This window comes from Triturus cristatus, chromosome 9 (assembly GCF_964204655.1).
Source record: "Triturus cristatus chromosome 9, aTriCri1.1, whole genome shotgun sequence".
Classification (NCBI taxonomy): domain Eukaryota; kingdom Metazoa; phylum Chordata; class Amphibia; order Caudata; family Salamandridae; genus Triturus; species Triturus cristatus.
Window position 1 is genome coordinate 1,014,061,968 of NC_140592.1, and position 25,300 is coordinate 1,014,087,267.

At 45.1% G+C, this 25,300-nt stretch overlaps 1 long non-coding RNA gene across 1 annotated transcript; it reads right to left on the bottom strand.

The window, feature by feature from the left end:
• Positions 1–8,994: 8,994 nt before the first annotated feature.
• On the bottom strand, positions 8,995–23,788 carry LOC146799226 (uncharacterized). The gene is made up of 3 exons (XR_014969249.1): positions 23,493–23,788; positions 12,963–13,150; positions 8,995–9,514 (listed from the first exon to the last, which is right to left on the bottom strand). It is a non-coding gene; the product is annotated as an uncharacterized LOC146799226 (long non-coding RNA).
• Between the last annotated feature and the right edge of the window lie 1,512 nt (positions 23,789–25,300).

Consider the following 25,300-nt stretch of genomic DNA (forward strand, 5'->3'; position numbering starts at 1 on the left):
AGCTCTACCGGTCAACCATTGAGCTTCGCTTTTTGACTCGGCTGAGTCCAAGCGCAGTGGCGCTTTTGCTGGTTGGAGTCGTAACTCCCAGCCCGACCAGAGACACAGGGACTGCCAGCTGTAACGCACACCAGGAGGTGTTTGCCGCGTTACAGACTCGGAAGTCCACAGGATCGATCGAGCGGCTGCTCTCGGTTCAGTCTTCTTGCTTGTGATTGGGGTATCGGTGACGCATCACCAGGAGGTGACTCCGCGTCCCGGTGCAGTCTGAGGAAGAGGTTGAGCGGCTGCTCCCTTCAGGTAGAGACCCCGGCTGGGTGTTTCCCTGACTCCTCGATTCTCCCCAACACTCTTCGTGCCCCTCACAGCCTACCGATTGGCATTGTCGGCCATTTCATTTCTGCCCTCTGTTGGCATACGCCGGGATCGGCGTATATGCAGAGGACGGTTAGGACCATCCGTGCTGTGGGCTGGTAACGTACTTAGCCTGGAGGATTCCAGTGACCATAACTTTTGTTTGTTCTTTGTATTTTATTTGCCTTCATTAAAAGAACTAACCCTTCACAAGTGGTTGCGTCCTCATTGTCGTGTCTGTTAAACGATCCTGAGACGTTCAGGGCGTTACACATAGATGCTATGCTTTGTCTTTCAGAAATAAACACAAATTTGGAAAAGCTCCAACCCTCCCATTAAAATTGTAAATTCATTTTTTGTTTGTGAATTAAAGAAAATATTTCATAATTTGTTTATTTGTTTGACATATACTTGTTTCTGTAGCTGTGTATTTTTGGAGGTTCACATGCTAGAAAATTCACCCAACAAAGAAGAGAACAGTGGTGGGGAATTTCAGCGCAGGGAAGTGGTAATCATGATTAAAATAGATATTCCGCTTAAAGCTGCTGCTCCAAGGTTAACCATACAACGACCACCTAACGTCGTAATGTGTGGGCAATGCCCACCTAGTGAAATTAGAAAAAAGGTAAACCGAGCAAACAGCTCATGGGTCAAAGCATCAAATAAAGTCCAAATATCAGTTCTGTGATTTTTCTTCTTCTTTTAATTCAATCTTGTCAGATATTTTTCTTGTTCCTGTACAGTTTCTTCAAGCTAATGCCTTCAAGCCAAGCCAACACGTGTTTCGTCTACAAGGCTGTTAGCCAAGGACTTCATCAGGGCAAAATACAACAAAATCAAGATCGAAATAGAGTTCAAGACAGTTCTTCTGTAATCCTAAAATAGTAATACTGGTTTCTTCCGTCTGTACAGTACGTCGAAAGTCCAAAACATCAATATCTCGAGTATAAAGTAATAAGTAGCAGCCACATATCCTTGAACTGAATTCCGGAGATCCACACTAAGAACCTCTAACACGGAAATCGGCGAAAATGTTTAGGCAGAGCTCCCTGGCTTCCACTGGTGATTTAGTGGGCCCGAGGAGCACAGGTTAAGATGCTGCTGTATTGTATTGCCTTGTGTTATAGTTTACTGTAGCACTTCCTACTGAATAATATCCCTATACAGACTTGATACTAACCCCTCTAAGGCTGCGGTAAAATTGAGATATTGCTTGTTGGATGGAGTCAAATTCCTTGATCTTAAATAGAGGCAAAACCAAGGTGGTGATTTTTGACACCGATTCATCCTGGATAACGGAGTGCTGGCTGGACAAGGTGGGTCCATTGGTGGAGCCAGTGAGTCATACAGAAATCAGGGAGTGATTGCAGAAAAAGACTAAAACTTTGAAAGCCATGTATATACCATCTATGCAAAGGGATTTAGACTACTCTATGTCTTAACGAAAATTCTGCTTTTTATCCTGCTGTCAGCAAGGAAATAGATGGTCCAACCAATTATCATCTTGTGCATGGACTACTGCAATACCCTCTTGGTGAGCACCCCTAAATATTAATCCATTGACTTCAACTTCTGCAAAATGCAGCACCCCAGCTGATGTTGGGCCCCAGGAGAGATTCAGTCATCTCTAAACATCTGGTGAGCTTGAAATGGCTGTCTGCAAGCAAGAGGTGCATCTTTGAAGCACTTCGCTTGTGGCATAAAACATTTTTTTCAAATGGCCTTCACACTTACATGAAATCACATTTTTTATCTTTATGCTCTTGCTAGGGATGTAAGTTCTAAGCATGGAGGCTTCATTGTCCCCTCCAGATTCAGGAAAACAAAGTAAGAAGGAAGATGCCCATCAGTCATCCTCCAGTAATTTTGAAATTGTCTCCCTTCATCTATTTGATTGCAGCCAAATCTACTGATGTTGAGTACCGCTTAAAGACCTATTTGGTTCAATTTAGTTCAGTTGTGAGCACTGACACCGAGTCTGGGTCTGTACCCGGGGTACTCCTCCCTACCCTCTCTTGAGCGCCGGGACACTTCTGTTCATAGTAGCTGTGCACTAAATACATTTTGTATCATCACCATGTCCTGATGAATGTGTTAGACCTTTGTAAAATGTGTATTATGCTAGCAAAATTCATGAAATTCATGAATTTTGCTTGACATGAAATTTGTGAAATTCTGAAAAATGTGTGGCTGTAGAATTTTGTGACAGTGATTTCTCATTGAACCATTCTTACTGCTGATGTATGACATAACTAGTGAGGGTAAGGTATGCCTTCATTTTCACTTTTCATCCGCTTTAACATAACATTTTGTTTGGTGAAATTACAGGTAATTTTCATGAAATTTCCCCAAAATATATTTTTCAGTTTCGTGCATCTGTAGAATGTCTGTCACTAATATGGCAATCCAATGCAGAAACATGTTGTCTAATAGAGAAAACGTGTAATTTACACTCTTCATCCTAATTTAAATCGTTTGGATGGAGTATTGAGATAAAGGGATCCACCCAAATACAATTTTGGTGGAACTTTGGGCCTAATTACGATGTTGGCTGGAAAGCCTCCACCCAGCTGTCGGAGGCTTTCCAGCCGGACATCATAGGTTTCAGTCCGACCGCTGCATTAGGATGACAGCAGTTGGAGTGAAACCTGTGGGGGGGATTCCAATGTGATTTTTATGGTCTCAAGGAGCCCATTGGTGCATCAGAAGGCACCAATATCCCTTAATGTTGGCAGAGCCAGACTCGGTTCTGCAGTGTGGATTATGAGGGCACTTACCATCTGTCCTTTCATGGCGATCCGTCCACCCAGAAAAGTCCGGCGAAAAGTGACTTTGGGGGCCTCCAGCAGGGCCCCATTTCCCCCTGCCTCTCCTCTATGGGGCCAGGGGGGCACCAATGGTGTCCCCCCTAGCATCCCTGCACCTTGTGGCAGGCACCTTGACATCCATTGTGCTATTGCAGCTTGTGCTGTTGGCCTTTTCAGCCTGCCACACAAGCTGCTATAGCAAAATGGATGTGTCCAACTGCCCTATGGCCGGTCGCATCCAAATTATGAGGTCAGAAACACCAACCTGTTGCCGGGCGGGTCCAGACCGCTACGGTGTCGGGCAGACGTTATGTGCAGGCATCTCTACTTCACTAATGTATTTTATTGTCTTTTTCTGTGATCCTATCTAGCTTATAGTAATTGACTGCAATTTCCATGTAACACCTTCTTCCTCCGAAAAAGTGGGGTTTGAAGAGAATGTGGAAATCTATGATGATAAACTCATGGGATAGGTATATCCTATCTAAAATGTTTTCCCCCTTGTTCTCCCCTCTGTACTTACCTCTTCTCTTTAAAAAGTACTCATTCTGCCCCAGAAGAATAGACCTACGAGAAAGATAAGAGAGACTAGAAGGGCAACCACCTGGTGCCTACCTCACCCTCAGACCAACTATTGCATGCGTTCCAAAAGAGAAGCTTGCTCTACTTTAGTTCCCTGCGTCTGCAGTGAAGTAGGTAACATGACCATTGAGTTTCCTATCTTTCGATACACCCGAGTAGAACTTACTGAAGCTTTTCTTTCTTTTCTAAGTTCATTCTTGGGGTTGAAGTACCTTTTGGGAGATGGGACAGATCAGAACTCTTCCCAGGGTCTGAGGCAGGAGATAAAGTGCCCTGCAAACAAAAGAAGATTACATGAAGGAGGAATTATGTAAATGTACTGCAACACATGGTACTAACATCTCCAGATTTTTTAGTAGATCAAAAACAATGGTAACACCCTTTGAGGTATATTAACACGCCCCTAACGCCACAGGAACGTCACTTTTTCCGACGCTCCGGTGGCGTTGCTCCATACCCCATATTTACATGGTAGCGTTGAGCCACTTAACATGGCTTAATATCACCTTTTAAAGATGCCCCTTTCCGCAGCAGTCCGCTGCGGCAAAGGGGCGGGCAATGGGTGTTGCAGGTGTCACTTCCTGCACATTAACAATCGCTCCTGCAGGACAGGCACCCTTGCAACATGGTGTGAACAAAGGTGCATTTCGCAGGGGTGAGCCGTATTTTTGTATTTACTGCGCATCCCTGTGTTTTGAAAATGTCGGAGCGTGGCACTGCCAAGTTTGGCGTTCCACTGCTCTCTGACATTTTCTTGCACGTCCCCCTTTGTTTTTAAAATGAGAGGTTCTTAAGGCAATGGCATTAAAGCCACAGGCAACCTCTCTTGATATATGTACACAGCAGATAAAATATTTAGGCAGTGTGAAGGAAGCACATAAATTATGCCTGAATTAAGGGTTTTAGATCGATAAAGGATTTAAGATTCATGGTTACATTGAATAAAAAGGCGAAAAATAACACCACGTTCTATTGAATGTAAGCATGTGATTTTAGACATATTTTAAACAAAATGTATTTTAATGCATTTTATCAATTCCATTTTTGCATGATGCTATGTATCCAAATAAATGTTGCTTTTCACATTAGAACAAATCAATGTTGCTGACATAGCGGTAATAGGATGAGTTGCTAAGCCCCCCACCCCCACCGCAGCCCCCAGCCACCCCCTTCCCCATGTGTTCAGCTCGATAGCTAATGTTGGCTCACAGGCTGCTCACAGCCCTCCACCTCTAGATTTATGTGACGTCTTCACCCCCACCTCCCAAGATGGCGCCTTTTCAGTATTCATATGTTTGGGGGAGGGACAAGTATCCTTCTTTAGCTAAATCCTGACCCTGAAGATCTGATGTAGGAATAACACATGAACATAAACAGATGGGAAGGACATCCTGAAAATCACTTTTCTAAATGTGGGCTATCTGGATGATGAAGCGGTCTGTTTTTTTCTGTTTGTTTTTTGTGCATACATTTATGAACGTTTAAGGACCAGGGCATGGGGCACTTTTAGAACTACAAACACCAGAGGGGAAGCCTTCCCTGAGCCATCCCACAGGGAAGAAGAGTGGAACAAGAGAGCAGAATGATGGATGTTGCTTCCGAGCCCCCCTCCTATATGATGTGATTATAACCCCTACTCAAATTAATCACCAACAGGAAGGAAAATGCCCATTGCAGGAAATACCAAGGATCACTACACAGGGGGCTGCCTGTGATTTATGAGAAAAAAATATGATTTGAACATATCTTTTGTGAAAAAAGCGCAAAAGTGAGACACCACAAAAAAAAGTAAAAACATAGATAATGCTCATGACACAGAGGACTCCTGACTCTACCATCACCCCAGAAAGAACACTGGATCTGAAGGAGGATGTTTTCATGGAAATAGAAAGGACACCGCCTGAAGTGCAAATCTAAAGGTAAAGTCGCATGAGTGTATCATAGGCCAAACGCCATCAACATACTGTAGCACGCGAGGCAGAGATGCTAGCATAGCACAGAGGAGCTTTTCCAAAGGAACATCTGCTTAGAACTGCTGTTGCTGACTTCATTGTGTTTGAAGACATACTGTGGTGCGGGCTGATTTAGTGGCAGTCTCCGATGTCATCTCTATTTAATTTTTTATTTATCATACTTAATTACTTACTTTGTTGGATTTTATATAGCAAATACAAGTGTGACAACTGAGCATTTTACAAAGAAGAGGAACATACACATGCGCGCACACACACACACACAAATAGCTCCAGTGGTTGCAGGCAGGCAACTGAACGCCAGCAGTGCACAGTAGACAGCAGTGCCGCCCAACCATTTTCGATTATTTAAAGGCCCTCTTCATCCAGAAAGGACACGGCACTCAGGAGTCAGCAAGTCAAATAATTTATTTCATAAGACGTTCAGAGGTGGAATCATCGTCAACATGTTTCGGCATACTCAGCCTTGTTCTCAGTCGTGGGGTGAAAAACGTTTTTTTTTTATTTGATGCAAATTCGCATAGGTTCCAAGAATTTATGGCAACATTTTTAAAAAAAAGAAGCACAGGCTCCCGCACTTGTTTTATTAAACGTCCCTGGGGTGGCCAGGGTCCGGAGGGAATCGATGCATGGGTTTTATTTGGGGGAAGGCGGCAGTGCTTCATTTGAGCCTGGGCTTTCCGGTGCTAAGCACCGGCACTAAATTGGTTTTCGGTGCTCGGCACCGACACCTAATTGTCAACATCATACACAGAACAGTCTACCACATGGTGGCGCTGCTCATCTAATTTAGAGATGAGCAGATCAACGGTTGTTTAGGGATACAATATACATTAAAAACGCAAATACCTGCCTCCCCAGTCATTCCTTTAGCTTTGGGGACCTGGAATAATCTGAACTGTCGCATTTACATGCGAGAGAGATCATTAGTAGTTGTTTTGGCGATGGGTGATGCAAGCTGCAGTGGCCTCATGGTCAGAGCCCTGGCACTTAATATTTTACACATTAAGCACTGGAAGGCAGGGCATGACCTGCCTCCCTGAGCCATTAATTGTCCCAGGGACCACATCCCCCAGGGCCGGCTCACTTACTGTGTCTTTGGGAACCCTACTCTCTGGACACAGCAGTTTCCCTGCTCGCATCAGTGCTGGCAGGGAAACGTATGTTTACTCTTGTCTGGGGGGGGCGCATTTTCAAATCTCCCACTAAACGGGAGCAATCACAAATCCTGCTCCTTGAAGTGAGAGCTTTAAAAATGCTCCCACCGTTGAGGAGCAGACTTGTGGTCTGTTTCCCTGCCTGCACTGATGCAGGCAGGGTAACAGAACACATACTGCTCCCGTCCAGAGGGAGCAGCATAAATGTAGCTGCTCTCTCTGGGCGGGAGCAATGCCAGTGTCCTCACCATTTATATTTCGGCCCCGGGGATGGGGTCCGTGGTCTAATCAGGCTCAGGGAGGGGGCTGTACGCCCCTCTCCCTTTATTGATTACTCGGCCCAAGGGGATGGTGTTCCTGGGGCATAATAAGGCTAGGTGAGGGGGCCGGGTCATCACCTTCCTATTTTTATTATATTTGGTCCTGGGGGATGAGGTCCCTCGGGACCAAGAGGCTCAGACAGGAGGGCCTCACGCCTCTTCCCCTGTTTAATTGTATTTGGACCCAGGAGATGGGATCCATGGGGTCTATTAAGGCTCAGGGACGGGATGCATGGCCCCCCTCACCTTTTTTATTGGCTTTGTCCCCCGGGAATGGAATCTTCAGGGGATATCTGCATGTCCTTCTCCTCTTAGAAATTGGCCCTGTGGGATGGGGTCCCCAGTGCCTTTTAAGGCTCAGAGAGGAGGGTTGCATGGCCCCCTCCCTTTTTTGTTGAATTTGGCCCCAGGGAATGGGGTCCCTGGAGCCTATTAAGCCTTGGAAAGGGGGGCAGCATGCCTTCCTCCCCTCAATATATACATTTTGGCCCCAGGCATGGTGATCCCTAGGGCCTAAATGCCGACCCTATGCTGCGTCACCAAAGGTGCTCCGTGGCGTGGGATTGGCTGCCTGTGCGGGGTTAGCTGCAGGGCCTTGCTGAAGGCCCTGTGCAGCATCCCTTTGGGGGAGTTGCCACAGGGCCTGGCCACAGGCTGGGCCCTGTGCCCAACCCACCTGCCTTGCATGGTCAAAAGCCTTCCTACCCCAGAAACCGGCAGAACCTGCGCATTCCTAGCTCTGCCGAGGATCAGATGGCATCAGAGCTCACGTCTGTCCTGCGCGCCAAGACCGATGGAGTCGATCCGGGCCACATTCCTGCAGAAGAGGCCTGGCCACCAATCCTGGATTGCGAAGTCCTGATTGGCTCTGGAGGGAGCTGGTCTGGCGTGTCCGCGCTGCAGATTCCATTCCTCGCTCGAGGCAGTCTCGGCACCCGACAGGAGGCCACGTTCATCAGCTCTCTTCCCAGTATCTGGGGGTCCCTTCAGGCCCCTTGGCCTAGTTTCCGTAGGGCTGAGTGACTCGCGCAGCGGGATCCCATTAGCAGGCTCTGTTCTCTATTTTAGAGCCTTCCTCAGCATCGCTCCCGGACACAAACATGTGTCCCATATTTCTGAATGAGTTAAACTCACCAGCTCTTGTTGAGAGAAATTCCAGGATGAACTTAGCTCTTAAAGAGGCAGGAACCATTCACGGAAACACTTCTTCATCTCCACTAGGTAAAGAATTCGAGCACACCAAACTAAAGACACATAATAATAACTTTCCTTTTATGTTGTGCCACGTGACGAAATTCTCGTAGCATGCGACTGTTGACCAGCTTCAAGGCACTTGTCATATCACCGTCCATAGGATAAGTGGGACCTACCGAGCTTCGAGCCCGTGAGCAGCAGGTTGTACACACAGGTTATTCACAGGATGTGCATTGAGCAGCTGAGCTATCTTGCCACCTTCCATCCATTTTTAAAACTGAATGACAATGTGCTGCTGAAATATTCTGTCACTCCCTCAATCCTCGATCTAAAGAAGAACTGGCAAAGCAACTAGGACTTGCCTGCTCATGGTATTGGCTTTGTCAATATTTTAGCCATGTTGTACAGCAGAGAAGCGGGGGCAGGGGGGAGGGGAGGGGGGACAGGGGGAGAGGATGCAAACTACAATAGAAGAAGAGAGGGCGGAGTGGCAAGCAACTACTGAAGGAGGGAGGGTGTTCGTGTCATGGTCATCCAGAAAACAACATCCCAGCTAGCCCTGAAACCCCGACCCTCCCCCCCCCAAAAAAAAAAAACCTAGCGTGAACATAAGCAGGTGGACTATCAGATGCGCATATCGAGACACAGAGCATGGTCCTCCATAGCCCCAGGCACAACCAGCATATATAGTGCACAGTCACAGGGATAAAACGGATTGTGTCTGGTCACATCTGAATTGTACCCAAAATGTAGCCAGGGAACTCAGGGAAAGTAACATGTTAAGCATGATGGCAATCTAGTATTGTAGAAAAAGTATCTAGAAAGAAGTGCACGTACAAGTGCATAAACAAAACGTTGAATTTTCCTGAACTTGCTAGAAGCTTCCAGAACCTGCTAGAAATGTCCAAAACAAGACGCAAAAGAGTTTAAAATCTCGGCGGCCATCTTGGACAAAGAACAGAATAAATACACCACAGAGCGAACTACACCCTTGCTAGGCAATTCTTGTGTCCAGAGAACAGAGAGATCTGGTGGAGACCTTAGCTGTCGGCATCCTGGAGCAGGGTCAGGTCCAGTCATCCAGAGCCTCCGCCATCCACCTCGCGGTCATCAGTGGAGATCAGTATCTGTGCGAGAGGAGAAAAAGCAAACAAGTTAAGGTATTTACCCACTGTCCATATGTAGATCATTTGTACTCATGAGTACAGACATTCTAGAATTTGCTGAGTCATTGCAATTAAAAATTATTGAAAAGCTGCAACTAGGAGAAAGAAAGAGACTTAGAAACATTGTGTCTAGGAGAAAGAATAGACTTTCAAGAGATGCAATTACGCACTTTGGGAAACTGAAACCAGAACTGCAAAGAGAAATGGAACTATTCTAATTACATATTATAGAAAATGAAAACAGAACTCTTAAGAGACATTTGAACTGCTCTTTAGCAATCAATGAGGATTCGGTGAATCACTGGAAAAAAAGGCCAACAAGACCTCACAGTTGTAGAAATACTTCTGCAGTAGGAGTTGAAGTTCATTAATGAGGTATTAACAACACCAAGGGTAAATGTAATACTAGTGATGTGATGGTATGAAATATAAGAACTGAACTAATATTTGCATGTGTATATCCTTCTACAGAGTTACACAAGGAGGCATCTCCTCAAACCATGAAAGGAAGATATTCTGAGGGAGATTCAGGTGTAGACACTGCTAGGACAGCGATTGGTCAGTTTGTTATTTCTTCCCATGCCCCATTCCCTCCAATTGTGAACCTTAACTTGATGGCCGCTCCGTGGACCACTGAGGGGCTTGGTAGGACTCTCATCGTGCATTGCTGTGGCCGGGCTGGATACCTCAGGCTAGTGCTCCTGATCAGACGTTCAACTTGTGTTTTGAAAGGGAGGACAAGCAACTATCAAAGGAGGTGGGGCTTGTTGGAAAAAATGTGTTGTGGCACAAGCAGCGTCTGAATCATTGTTGTATTGGGATGGGGTGGTTAGTGCGGTGTAAGCAACAACGGAAGTATGGAGGGAAGGTGAGGTCGGGTGAAAGCAACAATGGAAGGAGGCAGGAAGGGAGGGGGAAAATGCTCTATGATGCACCCAATGGTGTCTACGTCACAGTGCGTTTTTTGTTATGGGGAGTTAAGCAACAATGGAAGGAAGGAGGGTGAGTGTGTGCATGCAGCAACGGAAGGAGGGAGAGTGGATAGAGGGCAAACAACAATGGAAAGAGGGAGGAAAAGTGGGCCGCAAGCAATAACGGAATGGAGGGAGGAAGGGCAGGTGGGGCAAGAAGACGGACAGTGGAGGGGCAGAAGTACACAAGGGAGTGAGCTGATAAAGGCACACTCTGATATAGTGCTTACTATAAAAAGTATTGCTTCCAATGTAGTAATGGCAGAAGTAATGTATCCATTTTCCAGGCGAGGTCAGACACACAAAGAAGAAGGAAGCCAATGGCAGCTGACCAATAAGAAGCAAGCAAATGAGAGTGATAATGAAGCCAGCCAATGGTGAGAATGGGTGGTATCTAATCCCACTGATAGAAAACAAAAGGTCTTGAAAAGAGAGTGCATTTGTTGTCTAGGTGAGACCTAAAAAAGAGATGCTCTGCTTTATCACAAAAAAACAGCGGGATCACCAGTCCAATATATCTAGTGTCACACACAGTATAACCTTAGAGAAGTGACCACAAACACAGAGCATGTCGCCCAACTGGCAGGTGATCATGTTTTGTGTTAATCTATTTTGCAATATGTTACATTGTGTTATTGACATTTACATAGAGCACAGTCTGCCATTAACATGGCACTGTGGATTTTTGCTGTCCTGAGATGGCTTTTGTTAAAAATAAAACAAAGCACTGCGAAAAGCTTAAAGTCCAACTAGCGTTTAATGCAAGACAGTAGGCAGCAAAGAAAAGGATCAAAAGACAATTGACATTTCAAGTATCTAGAGTTCTCATTAGAAAATGGTCAGTTGAAGATAGCTGCTAAAAACATGTAAAATTGACAGATTATAAGAACGATTTCTTTCTGTACAAGTCAGATTAATATGACAATGTGGAAGAAACGTGTAGCTCTCAGCACAGTCTAATGTGCGGACATCAGATTTTCCCCTCAAAGAAGCACATGATGACCTTGAAGGGGAGAGATCATTCATATATACAACAGTAGCTCCATTCTTTCAATCCTGTGTCCCTTGCCAGGCTTGAAAACGAGGTTACACTACTGGAAATGTGCAATGGTCAAAATGGAGCATTAAGGCTTTTGGGTCTGCTAAGGCCATGAAAGGTTTGCAATTAACATAATGCAATGGGAAGCTTCAAGCAAATAAAAAGCAACATCCATATTTGATTAACAGTGGATACATTTGCAATTACATCCATAGGGGGTGATTACGATGGCGGGTTCACTGCCATCGTAAGGCCTTTTTCCACCCGCCATATCAGGATGGCGGGCGGAAAGCCCATCCGCCACGGGTCCGTCAGAGGCAATCGTTACAATTGCCTGTCGGACCCACCACGCATCCACAAAATGGTGGCGGTGCCTAGCAAGCACCGTCCACCAGATTTGGATGCTGCACCCCTGCCAGCTTGTTAATGGCGGTTCAACCGCCATTGAAAGGCTGGCGGGATGTACTTTGGGGGCCCATTGCGGGCCCCCCTTGTGCAGGGGCATTTGCATTTTCCCCTACAGTTCTCTGCACCAGGTGGCAGGCACCGCGTGGTGCCAGCCACGTAGTGCAGGGAAAGGCACAACATGCATTATTAACATTGCTGCAGGTGCTACAGCCAGCAGCACCCGCAGCAATGTTAATAATGCCTTTTGCGGCCGTCGTGGCAGCGGCTGCATTGTAATATGTTGTGCGGGACTGCCGCCATGTAGGCATGCGGTCCCAAACCCCGGGACTATGGCGGATGGACTTAAGTCCGTCCGCCATCGTAATCACCCCATCATTATTAGTATTTCTCTTTATGAGTGAATTTGAACAAAATACAAACACATTTTAAGTATGTTTTCACACTCCCCCTTTTTCCAAGAGGAAAAACTTTGGATTACAACAATTTAATATAATGCAATCTCACCCTCTCTTTATTCATTTCATTATGATACTTCCCTCATCATCCCGAGAAGTAGCAAGTATAAACGCATGACCAATACCTTTATATTTGCAAGAAAGTAAACAAAAATGTAATGAGTGGGATACTATATGTAATCTCAGCCACTGGTAATTACTCGGGCCACCTCCCAGTCCATCAGTTTGGTGCCCACAATGCCACCTCAGATTAGACCCATCTATATGCAAACAGGCTTATGTGGCTAGGTCTTCTTTAAGGGGGCATGTTGAGGAAAAGAATGATGGTTTAGAATGCATTCCTTGAGTGATTAGCTAGACTTATTGCAAAGTATTTAGGTAGTCATATAAAATCAACTTGGAAGTGAACAGAAGGGATTTAACGGAGAAGGTGGGCAGCAGAGGTGGCCTTATCGCCTTTTCCAGCATTGAATGACATGCATATGGTACAGGATTAGCAATACCTTTGGGCTATGAAAGAAAAGAAGGGCACATACCAATGGGTTGCAGCAGCACGTATCATGCCGTCCCTAACAACGTGGCCTGCTCCATGATACACCCTGGCGAGGATGGGAAGTAGAAATTTCGGTGCAACCAAACGTCCAGTGCTGTCTCACCGCACCCCTCACAGTTTGCTCACATTGCTGCTTGAACCAGAATTGCTTTTCATTTCAGTGGCTTGTTCCTGACATTGAGACAAATCATTTAGTACTGTACTGAAAATAGATTAGGTTTCACAATATACCTTACAACATCAGCAGTCTAAGACAAAGATTGTTCCACATTGCTGCTTGGTCCAGGATTGGTTTTCATTTCAGAGACTTGCTATCGCAATTGAGACAAATCATTTAGCATTGGTACAGGAAATAGATCACGTTTCTCAATATTTGTGACAACATATATATACTTCAGGGAAAAATTGAGTTCTATGTCCCCACAAGGAGCCTACGGTCTCTACATCAAGCATTGGCCAGAACAAAACGCATCAAGAAAGTAAGGACTGGAGGGCGCTCCTTCTCATACCTGGCAGCTTAGAAATGGAACCAACTCCCCTTAGACTTACGGCTCACATCTAACTATCTGGTGTTCCGAAAAAATCTGAAAACCCATCTGTTCCCCAAAAACTAATATCCACTTGTTCTCCCTGTACCAGTGGTTTAGCCCTCTCTTTCGCTACCAGCGCCTTGATATCCCCTGGGATGAATGCTGCGCTCTATAAATAAATAAATAAACATCAGAAGACTTAGACAATGTAGCATTCTTAGCAGCTGAATCTGCTAGGGCATTGCCTCTTGAAACATCATCATCAGAGTGTTGGTGTGCACCACATCTTACCACAACCACCTTCTCTAGTAATTGCAAAGCATTTAAAAGAGTTTGAACACCCTGCCCGTCTTTTATGGGAGTCTCTGCAGATGTCAGGTACCCCCTTTGCATCCAGAGGAACCCAAAGTCATGCCTCACTTCAAATGCGTAATTTCTGTCTGTGTATACCGTGTTTTATGTGGCTAAAATTCAAGGTGTGGTGAGCACAATGAGTTCCAGAACCTTTATTGTGGGCAAGTTACAGAACTGCAGGACATTCTTCGTTTCTGAGGCAGGAACCATCAACAAAATAAGCTAATTCACATTCATTAAGGAGTTAGACTAATGTGGCTTAGTAACCTCTGCAATTGTTGAAACAAATTCATGTGTTTCTCCAACTCCACTAGTGAGCATCAAAGTGGGTCAGTGAATCAAAGTAATATCAGAGGCAGATAAGAGTGAGAGACAACTGTGCTGTGGACAGATGCTGAGTTTTTTTAGGAAGAAGAAGTGCAACCAAAAAATGGGGCACAACAACAGTAAGCGGGGAACTTAAAACAATATTTTCAGATGATTCAAAAAGCATTGCAGATTCTGCCACAGACTATATACATGGTGGGATCTCAGCTGGTATTGGGTCCTGCTTTGAAGAACAATAGTCGATTGGTCTTTTCTGATCCCTGTTACTTTGCACCAAAAACCCAAATGCAAATCCATTTAGTTTATGACTATACAAAGTAACTATTTTTGTGAAATAAGAGAACTCTAAGGTGGGAGCCAAAGTCAGTGCCTGCATTATCTTTGCAAATGCATTTTCTGCTTCACTAGACCATTGGATTGGAAGGGTTCAGGGATGTCTTTCCTGACAATTTCTTGTAAAGGCTTGGCCATTTCAGCATAGGTCAAAATCCATTGTTTACAGTACCCCTGCATCATGAGGTGATAGTAGCAAAGTCCATCCCAACAGATCTCCCCATCATCTCTCCCATTGATCTATGCCTGCTCAACACCATAAACTTTAAGCTAAAATCTCAGAATGGACAACCCTGTGCAGTTATCAGCTTAATGGACTATGATTATATGAAAAACGATAAAGGGGCCTGCAGAACTGTTCAAAGCTGCCAGCTACAGAAAACCATAAACTGCATGCCTCACTCTCACACTTTTTCATCCATCACACTGCTAATGCATCATAACACGCTTGTGACAGTGGCGCCGGCATGGCTCGCAGGTGGTGGGGCTATGGCAGGCGCAGGGGGGGAGGGTGCCGGGGGATTCGCACGGGGGGAGTCGCTCATGGAGGGTGTGCGCAATATTTTTAAAAAATGTAAAACTTACCTTGCTGCTGAGCCCCTTGTCTCTGCTCTTGCTTTCCTCGTCGAACTCGAGGGACAGGAAGCACAGCCAGGCTCCACTGACCAATCACAACGCTGCAATGTAGCATTGTGATTGGTAAGCACCCAGGCTCCCCTGACCAATCACAACGCTGTAATGCACCGTTGTGATTGGTCTGAGCGTCCTGGTTGGATGCTCAGCCAGGGAATGGGGGCCTGGGCATGTTCTCCACACAGGCTGTAATGCAGCCTGCATGGAGAACAGGGATGGTGTGCATTACTGTTTTGGGTGGCCCGAGAGGGCCGGCCAAACAGTCATATGCACTTAGGAGTTGGCAAACCACTCCTCCCCTGCCCTGCTCCGAGAGCCGAGCAGCCCCACCCACCAGTCCACCCCAAAGAAGCACGGAAGCATAAAATGATAATAATTCAAAGTTATTTTCATTTTATGTTTCTACTACGCACTGCTTAAAAGCATTGGGGCAACACTCCTCCGACATAGCGGAGGAGCCACCACTGAATTGTGATCTTCACACACAACATGGCAATACTTCCAACCCAGGAACAAAACACAGACAACATCCACCCAGCCCACACCATGCACCACATAGCATGCTACCTCAATAGGCAAATTCTTCTGCACCCTACATAGGTGTCGTAAGCGCTACATGAATGTTACAACACAATAACCTTGGGCACAATGAACCACAAAGTGCCCTCTAGTAGCCTTGTGTTCCATCCCCTACCTACATGACTATTCACCCATTTGTTACCTTCTATTTATGTAGGTCTTTGTCTCTGTCAAGAGACATATTTACCTCTCACGCTATTCGCTATTTGGTGTATTATTTCCCCTATGGAGTGTTATCTCTGCAATGCATTAGGGTCTATTTTAAATCTCAAAATACACTGAATCACCACACATTAAATGAATTGTATTATAAGTGTATTGTACACAGAAAGCAATAATATATATATATATATATATATATATATATATATATATATATATATATATATATATATATATATATATATATATATATTCTTCACTTCAGCAGCCATTTTATTGTTTTTGTCAGGGCTCCATATGTAAATCAGACTTATTGGTCCTACCAATATTTGTTATTTCTGCATATATCATCTAGCTTAGGTGTCATACTGGAGTTGAATCACTCATGAGCGGAACCACGTCCACACAACACTCTCAAGTATTGTAGGAGGAGGTACACTGAACTCACAAACCATCGTCCTTATATACAGTTTTCTTGCAATGTATGCATATGGACAGAAATGGAAAGAACAAGTTTAAACACAGAAATAGCTATCGGCAAACAAGGCAGATGGATGACCACTCGGTCAGAAAATTGGGAGGGGGAGCAGGAATGCTTATGGCAGCAGTAAACGATCAATAGATAGCCTTTAAGACCAGGTGCACCGGCAGCTACAAACCTCCCAGCACTAACATAGCTGAGCCATGTCGAAAGAGGTCAACTAAAATAGACACAAGTAGGTTGAAAAGGCGAACAGCAGAGGATGAAGGAAACAAAATGGAAGCCACAGCCAAAATGGGTGTTGCTTATGCTAATGTGAAATATTACACGTTTCCACAGATGACCCTTTTAGCATAAGTTAAGACATTTTCTTATCCCTTCTAAGGGGTATGATATGCATCGTGAATATCAATTAACATAATTTCACAAATTTCTCGTTCCATTGCTAAATGGGCATTTGCATTTCGGACATTCGTTTTAGATGGTACACAAGTAGTACAAGTGGAAATACAAAGGGAACAGAGTATTGTTTCACATTGTATGCATAAACAACAAGAGAAGATAATTGCAATAATTATGAAAAAGGCCGACAATACTTCCAGACCCCATACAGAAAAAGTTCCAGAACCATCCAGTCCAAGTACATGTTCCCGAGTCTTGATGTATCTCAGTGGCTGTTTTATGCAGTTTAAAAATGGCATCATAAACAGAAGGGGCGTGGTCAGGGATAAATACGCAACAGCTACTTCCGATAATGCGACATGCTCCACCACGATCAGCTAATATTACATCTAAAACCATTCTATTTTGCAAAGTCACAATTCTCGTAATTTGGAGTTCTTCTGTAATATTTCCAAGAGCCATTGCTGTTTGATTAGTCACAGCCTCTAGCACTCAAGTCAAGCGTCTTGTTTTTCTACTATTCAAAGCTGCAATAACAAAGAAAAAGTGTCTCAAATTAAAGTCAACATATTGCTGTAATGCAGTGTCAGTTTGATCCACTTCATCATTATTTATAGTTCTTTTGAATCGGTTCAAGGAAATGTCATTAAACAATTTTTGATCTTTATGATAAGATGCAGGTGCTAAGAACACAGGGGGAAGCAAAATGGACACATAGCATATTCCAGACCATCCAATTGGTAGATGATAGTAACCTTTGCTTCCACAAATGAAATAAGTGTTATGTGTGGATAGAAAACTGCTATTGTTCGTTCCAGTGATATTCAATACTGTAGTACAGTCACTTTTTCCCACTGGGATACTGCCAAAACTGCGCACACAAAGATTTGCTTGGGCGCTAGTAACAGCGATAACAGGAGGCCCGTTACCCTTGGCCATTCAAGTGTTGGGAAAAACGTAGCTTGCGGAGGAATTTCCTTTGCGATACTCCTCCATTTCCCATATAGTTCCTTTGGCTTGTGGGAGGCCTTCATCATCAGGGTAACAAACTTTATTTAACTGTGTATTAAGTTCTCCTACATCAGCTGGAACAATATCACTAACATCAGAGGCCCGCAAAAGTGCGAATCAGGCTCTACAAGAGCCATTATGTGAAAATGGCAGGGGAATGATAGGCGTTCCTCCATTCTTCTGATGGGCTGGCATCATTCCACATACCCAGCAGTTGGTAGTATTCAAAGCATTATGAGTATGATGTATCATTTGTATGAAAGTGTTATTGAGATATGACAGTCAATGCTTCTTCTCATGCTAGGGAACAGTGAAGTAATAATGTTCCATGGTGACAGGAGTAGTCATACAGTAAGTTTCGAGCCGGTGTTACTTGCTCCACAACCCACATTATCGTAGCAATGATGAGAGAAGTCAAACTCAATCCAGTAATAAACATTGCGCAGCCGCTACAGATCTTTGCAGCTCTTGATTTCTTCTCCTCAGGCATGTTCATCTCGTCCACAACCAACAAAATAGATGATGCCCTAAGGTCCTGGGCAGGCGTTCGTTTCTTCACTAACGTTGAGACGAGTAGTCACTAAAAGGCTACCCCCCTTTGTAGTCAGTCTTTAACCACCCAGGACAGTGGCTCAAACAATCTCTTTCTGCGATAAAGTGTCTTTCTTCCTGGATCGAAGCAGATATCTAGATGCGCCAGGAATCGTATGCTCCGGGAAGACTTCCTCAGGCCCTTCAGGTGACGCAGCTCATCCTCTCTCGGTGACCAAAATGTTGCCATGATCTGTCAGCACAGCAGGGCTCACGAAGGTATGCGGAATCTTTCGGCAGTGGCTGGCATGGACCCAGTTCTTCCTGTTGGTCACTCGGACTACAGTTCTGGTAGCAAGGAGGACCTGCTTTAGGGCACGCCAGCGAGGTGCCAAGCAACTTGTCCACTGAAACTATTTAAATCTCCAGGCCGCAGACCATGACCATCACCCTGCGACCTGTCTGGAAGAGTTTCCCGCACCTGCTGATAAATACAAGACATGTTGTCAGTTAACTGGGACAAATAGTCACTCATCAACATGTGGGGAACATCATGTATAGGGCGAGGCTTGGGGACTCCCCAAATAGCATATCGATCTGATAAAAAGCAAGGCTAGGGACAGTGTATCAGGCCATTTCAGAGACGTGGAAGCCTGTATTTTAGCCAATTTGACTTTCAGGGTGGAGTTATAATGCTCCACCAGGCCTGCTGACTGTGGGTGAAAACCAGCATGAAATTTCTGCTTAATCCCCAACCCTTTCATGACATATACTACAACTTTCCCAATAAAATGAGGTCTGTGAAAGCGGGCTAGGTGTAGGAGTTCCATCGAACCCTATCGATGTTATCATTGTGCCGGGCAGGGGAGTCCTAGGAACCAATCTTTTAGACAGAGCACTACGGGTAGGCCCTGTACCAGAAACTGATCAGTAGATCCCAACACATTTGCGTCAACATAAGGACCCATTTGATATACTGGCACCTCAACTGGTCCCTTACCCCATCCTAGTCATCCCTATGCGTAATCGGAATCTGCAAGTGCATCAGCAGAATAATCAGACATTTGGTATTGATTTCACCTATCAAACGTATTAGAGTAATTTGGTCCTTGTTCAACTGCCTCAAACCTGGGACGAGCTCCTGCAACTCCCCTGCTTGCTCAATTCCCTGGGCGTCCTCTCATACTTCCCCTATATGGTGGACTATATACTTGAGCCATCATAACTTTTGCCTTTAATTCTTTAATCTTCTTATCCTCCCTGCCTTTCGCTTCCTGCTCTTGTCGCTCATAATATTGGGCCATGGTCAAAAGGAAACTGGGGAGGACGTGGTCCAAAACTCTCACTGGCCTTAAGGCGACTAGCGATTTCCGGCAACATATTTGCGACAAATTTGTCAACAAACAAATTCTTACCCGTATCATCGGCCAATTACTGGCCGCTAAAATCATGGAATGTCTCCTCAAGTCTTGAAAAGAAATCAGAAACTGACTCATCCTTTTTCTGTTTACAGGACGCTAACGTAGTCCAATCTAATTTCTTAGGGGGTATGAGAGTCTTCAACTTAGTCACAATAGCTTTAGGAAGATCTAATATCTCCATCTGAGGTTTCTGCGCAGGCTCCCTGTCCGCATCTATTTCTTCTAAATGTTCCCAGGTATCACCAAATGCCACATTGTCATCTATTTTACGTATTGTTCTCCACATATCAGGGGGCAAAATAAGCCAGAAGAACATATCAATATCTGGAAAGGTCATAGTGCAGGAGCTGATGGCTACTTCCACCTCCTCATAGAAGGCGGCGGGATTTGTACGGGGGTCGGGCAAAGCACCCTTAAGAGCAAATACATCTGCTCTACTCCAAGGAGTGTAAACCCAATTATATATAAAATATCCCTTTGCATCAGCCGAAGTTTTACCATCATTTGTTCCTGCACCCTTCGGAGGAACATATAGGGGTGCAGCTTCACGCATTGGTTTGTTCATATCCACCAAAGCATCTGCTTTCTTTGTCTGAGATTGAACTGTTTCTACAACTTAATTTTTTCTAGCTAATTCTTGCTCTTTTCGTAGACGCAATGTTTCATTTCGTAATTTAACCACTCGTCTAATCATATCAGGTAGGTTCAAAAAAAGGAAAGTCCCACCTACTAACTGTTTATAATCAGCACTTATATCATCTGGCTCTGTTTCATTAGAAACACGCCGCCAACCATATATTACCTCCCAAGAGCATTTTTCTACAAAATAAAATTGGTCTATATGTCTCCACTGTTGAACCATAGCTAAGATGATCTATGCAGTGGTATTCCGAGGAGCTTCCTCTTTAGCAGCGGTTTTTAATGTATCTTTTTATGCTCTAGTTAAAGTAGAGCGAGTCTGTCGCCCAACTTGCTTGTCTTTATCTTTATCCTCTGAAGAAGAAAGCTCCTCGTCAGAAGCCTCATCCTCAGGGGCACTTGAGGCGGGGAATTTATACGGGGGTCGGGTCGTTCTAATAGGATGCAATCATCCTGAGGCGTATTAAGTACTGGATAGATAGGACGCCTAATAGGATACTGGCCACCGCTAATCGACGTTCTCTATCTTCCTTTTCTATTCTTTCCTTCATTTCTTAGTCTTTTAATTTCACCCCTTTCTGATATATCGTCTTCCGCTGCTCTTTCTCTGCTATAGCTTCCGCTCTCTTTGCTCTCTCTCACACTTCTTTATCCCACATACGCACACAAACAAACATATCCTGTCTACACTTTCTTTTAAATAAACTCTGTTCTACATACTGAACCTTTTTAGAATCGAATGACCCATTCACTGGCCATTTTATATCAGACTCTTTCTTTGTGTATTTGTTCCACAATGAACCATACATTATGGGACAAATACCATATTTGATAAACATCTCTCTATTTGGCGTCCCTTCTGGAGAAACTGGATGACTTTGTTCTAAAGCATTCTTGGTACCACAAGAGCAGCAACACCACTTACGGAGTGTGCTGAGAACAGGCATGTTTTCACAAGTATATGCAAAATATTACTACTCCAAACAAATATTTAAAAAGGAGAAAAATCTCCACATTACCTACCTTCAGTCTTTGCAAAGAATGAATACCAAAACCAAACCAAAAACCAAACCAAGCAAATCAAGAGTGCCGCTTCAGCGACCTTACTAAACAGAAGTCTCCAACTCCCACCTGCCGATCTCTGGTCGACCTAATGGTCACTGCAGAATACACCAAAGAAAGCCCCAGTCGAGACCGGCCACCACCCAGATGGTCAAATTGGGAAAACAGGAAAAGTCACGTCGGCCTGCAAAGACAAGGGTCTTCTCATGCAGTGCGCATCCTCAGTAATATTTTGATCCTCCGTCGAGACCACTCCTTTGGACGGCCACGTCTTGGATGGGGCCCCACGTGCTGGGTGCCAACTGTGGAAATGTACCCAAAAGTGAGCACACTGGTGCAGGGTCACCCTCTCGTCCATGGGTCCGAAGACTAACAAAAAGAGACATCGGCACTGGACTTGAAGAAAAACAACAAGTTTATTAATCACTCATGAGCGGGACCACGTCCACACAACACTCTCAAGTATTGTAGGAGGAAGTACACTGAACTCACAAACCATCGTCCTTATATACAGTTTTCTTGCAATGTAAGCATATGGACAGAAATGGAAGGAACAAGTTTAAACACAGAAATAGCTATCGGCAAACAAGGCAGATGGATGACTCCTTGGTCAGCAAATAGGCAGGGGGAGCAGGAATGCTTATGGCAGCAGTAAACGATCAATAGATAGCCTCTAAGACCAGGTGCACCGGCAGCTACAAACCTCCCAGCACGTACATTGCTGAGCCATGTCGAAAGAGGTCAACCAAAATAGATGACACAAGCAGGGTGAAAAGGCGAACAGCAGAGGACTAAGGAAACGAAATGGAAGCCACAGCCAAAATGGCTGTTTCTTATGCTAATGTAAAATATTACACGTTTCCACAATTGCATCCTACCAAACTGCCTTCTTGTTAAGGTTAACCATCGTATCTTTGCTATTTTGTTTTTTTCCTGTCCTCTCATATGGTGGATGCGGTGTTCTTGGCCCAGTCAAATTGATTTCCCTGTTGGCCAGTCAGTGTGGCTGCCCCCTGCATTTATGAGTGTTGCCTCGTGCAGCGCTTACTGGCCCTTGCCTCTGTTTCTCATGGGATTTTTTGCAATGTGTGAGGTAGATGGGAGGTACTGAACCATGTTCTTCCTTTTCACTTTCTTTGACATACTTTTGTTAACTAGGAATGATCCAGTTTCCTGGATCACGATTGTGTCTTTTGCTTAAATATTAACCATCCGCTCCTTCTTATTGGAGGAATTTTCTTGTGTTGCTCGAATAAGTGCTAACAGCAAGGATGGCGTTTACAGGTTCTGGCCTATCATTGTATGTGAAGTGAAAAGCGAGTGGTGTGGAAACTTGCTTGCTCATCCTAATACTGCTACGTGGACAATTCACAAATCATGCTTCTACCACCAAACCCATTAATATTTACATCGACACAGCCATACTTTTAAACATTCTTACTACCACACGTGAGCTCAAATATCCACTACTCTACCTGTACATCCATATGTCTATTCACCAATGCATCCCAGAGCCCGCACATCCATACATCATCCCACACTTCAATGCTTTGACCCATCCACACTTCCAAGCTTTCCATGGAGCTCATTTTATCAACTTAAGTGACATCACCCACCCCTTGACCCCAATAACATTTCAGGTTTAAATATTTGTCTCTGTGTATCCCCTGAACAGCCCTGTGTGGTCTGCTGTTGATGCCCAAATGAAGGACACAAGAGCAGTATAGCAACCACACCATCAATACTGATAATCCAACTGAAACAAACAGAAATCAAACTCATAAATGATCAAATACTCAAGACCGGGATGTGAAGGTACAGGAGTTCCAACAGCACTGCGAGGCCATACAAAAGGAAGAAAGTGCGATATGCAAATCTTTATAACATAAGATACAGCATAGCATAGCACAGCATAGCATAATGTTTCTATTCATTTATTATGCCCAATTTATACCAGGCATGTATGGCATCTAGTCAAAGGAAGGTAAGATTAAGAGAGATTGGAAGAGACATCAAAATGAAAAGGGGAAAGTAAGACAGAAACTTACAGGTCAGAGAAGGTAAGAAAGCTGCTGAAGAAGACTTGATTTGTAATTAATACAACAATAACAGAACGATGGGTTAGTAGGAATCCGGTACAATGGTATTCATTGGGTGTGTTTTCAACTTCTTGAGGGATGTGGCTTGAGCGTTCCGTGACTCAGGGCCCGGTTTTGGAGGCTGCTTCCCTCCGGGGCTTTTCCTTCTCCGTTTGTCGGTGGATAGCTGGAAGACTTTGCTGGATGGCGCATTTTTCTTTTACTTCTTTAGGGTAAACAGTTCAGAGAGGTTTTTTTAGCGTGCTAAGGTGTGTGGCTTTCCTAATGACACAGAGGGTGTTTAGTTTACTGACTGACAATAAGCCATTTTAGTTTGGTTTACTAGGATGAAATGCGCTTGTGTTTTTCAGACCTGGTTCATCTTGCTCTCTTTTCAACCTTTTGCATTTTGGTCCGGATCATATCAGGCCAGAGGACTCTCAAGGTCAGTGCCAGGGTTTTCAGCGGACAAGCCATGGTTTTTCGACCTAACACAGTCCTTCAATACTTTCACCAATCCTTCAGTAAGCTGACCACAAGTTAGACTGCACTCTCACCCACGCTCCCATATCCATACCACCACACCTCCATACTTGCACCCTCTCACCGACTGTCACTTCCGCCACCGCCCGGTCGTGCTTCCCTTCCGCCCGCCCCGCGAGTCCCCCCTGCGCCCTGTCCTCGCAGCTCTGCCGCTCATGGATGCTGCCTCTGTGTTCCAGTAACATGCGCCATCGCTTCCCTGGACTTCTGCCAACCCCGGAGCGTGTTGATGATTTCCCGAATCAGCAGCTCTCAAGGTCGCAGTGGTGGGTGGGGGCGAAGGAGAGAGAGAGTGAGGTCAGCGAGGGACGCGTGAAGAGAGGAGAGAAGGAACATGCAGTGGAGGGTGAGACAGGGAGGCGGGACTCTGGCTGCCTGTCTCCAACCCGGGCAGTTTCAGCCACGCAGGAGCTCAGCTGTGTCTGCCGTTGTGGCGGCGGGAGCCATTCCACTGGCACGTGCCATTGGTAGCAGGGGTCGGTGGAAGGTTCTCGAGGTTAAATGTTAAACATTTATGGATGAATAGCCCGGTCAGGTCAAGCGCTCTGACGGTGCACGTGTACTCGCATACCTGTCTAGCACCTCTCCAAAGCCCCACATGCACAGTGCTGATCAGGGCTGGCCTCGGGCATGGGTGAGCTGGGCCCAGGCCCAGGGCGCCAATTATCCCGAGGGGCGCAGCATGGAGCTGCCTGACTTAATATCATGCACACAGCAGCTCGTCCCCCCCACTTGGTGTCAATCGGTACCGTAAAAGACTTTGAATTCAACAGCCCTTGATGTACCTCAGCATCATTTATAGAACCCATCAACCCCCTGCCCTCCTACCATCTTCCTCATACCTCCTGCTGTCACACCGCAATGATCCCCCTCCGCTCACACAACAAACGCCAAATTTTCAGACCCTATTGCTAAGTGATTTCCCTGTCCTTTATCTTTAAATCTCCACTCCAGCTAGCCACTGAACCCAGGAATAAGATTCTTCCAGTTCAGTTGAACACGGGCATTGTGCATGGAGCTGCAATGGCCTGGGCCATAAGCCCTCCACAGCTTCTGATGGGAATGCCCTGGCCCTCAGCAGCATCATTGCTGACGAGGGTATCAATGTTCCTGCTGCTGAAGCAATCCTGGGCCAGGGCCCCACAGGTGCTGTGTCTAAGATGAGGCTGGTCCAGGCTATCATGCATCCTGGTGCAGACATGGTCTTGGTCCAGGGCACACGTTATCTGGTGCAG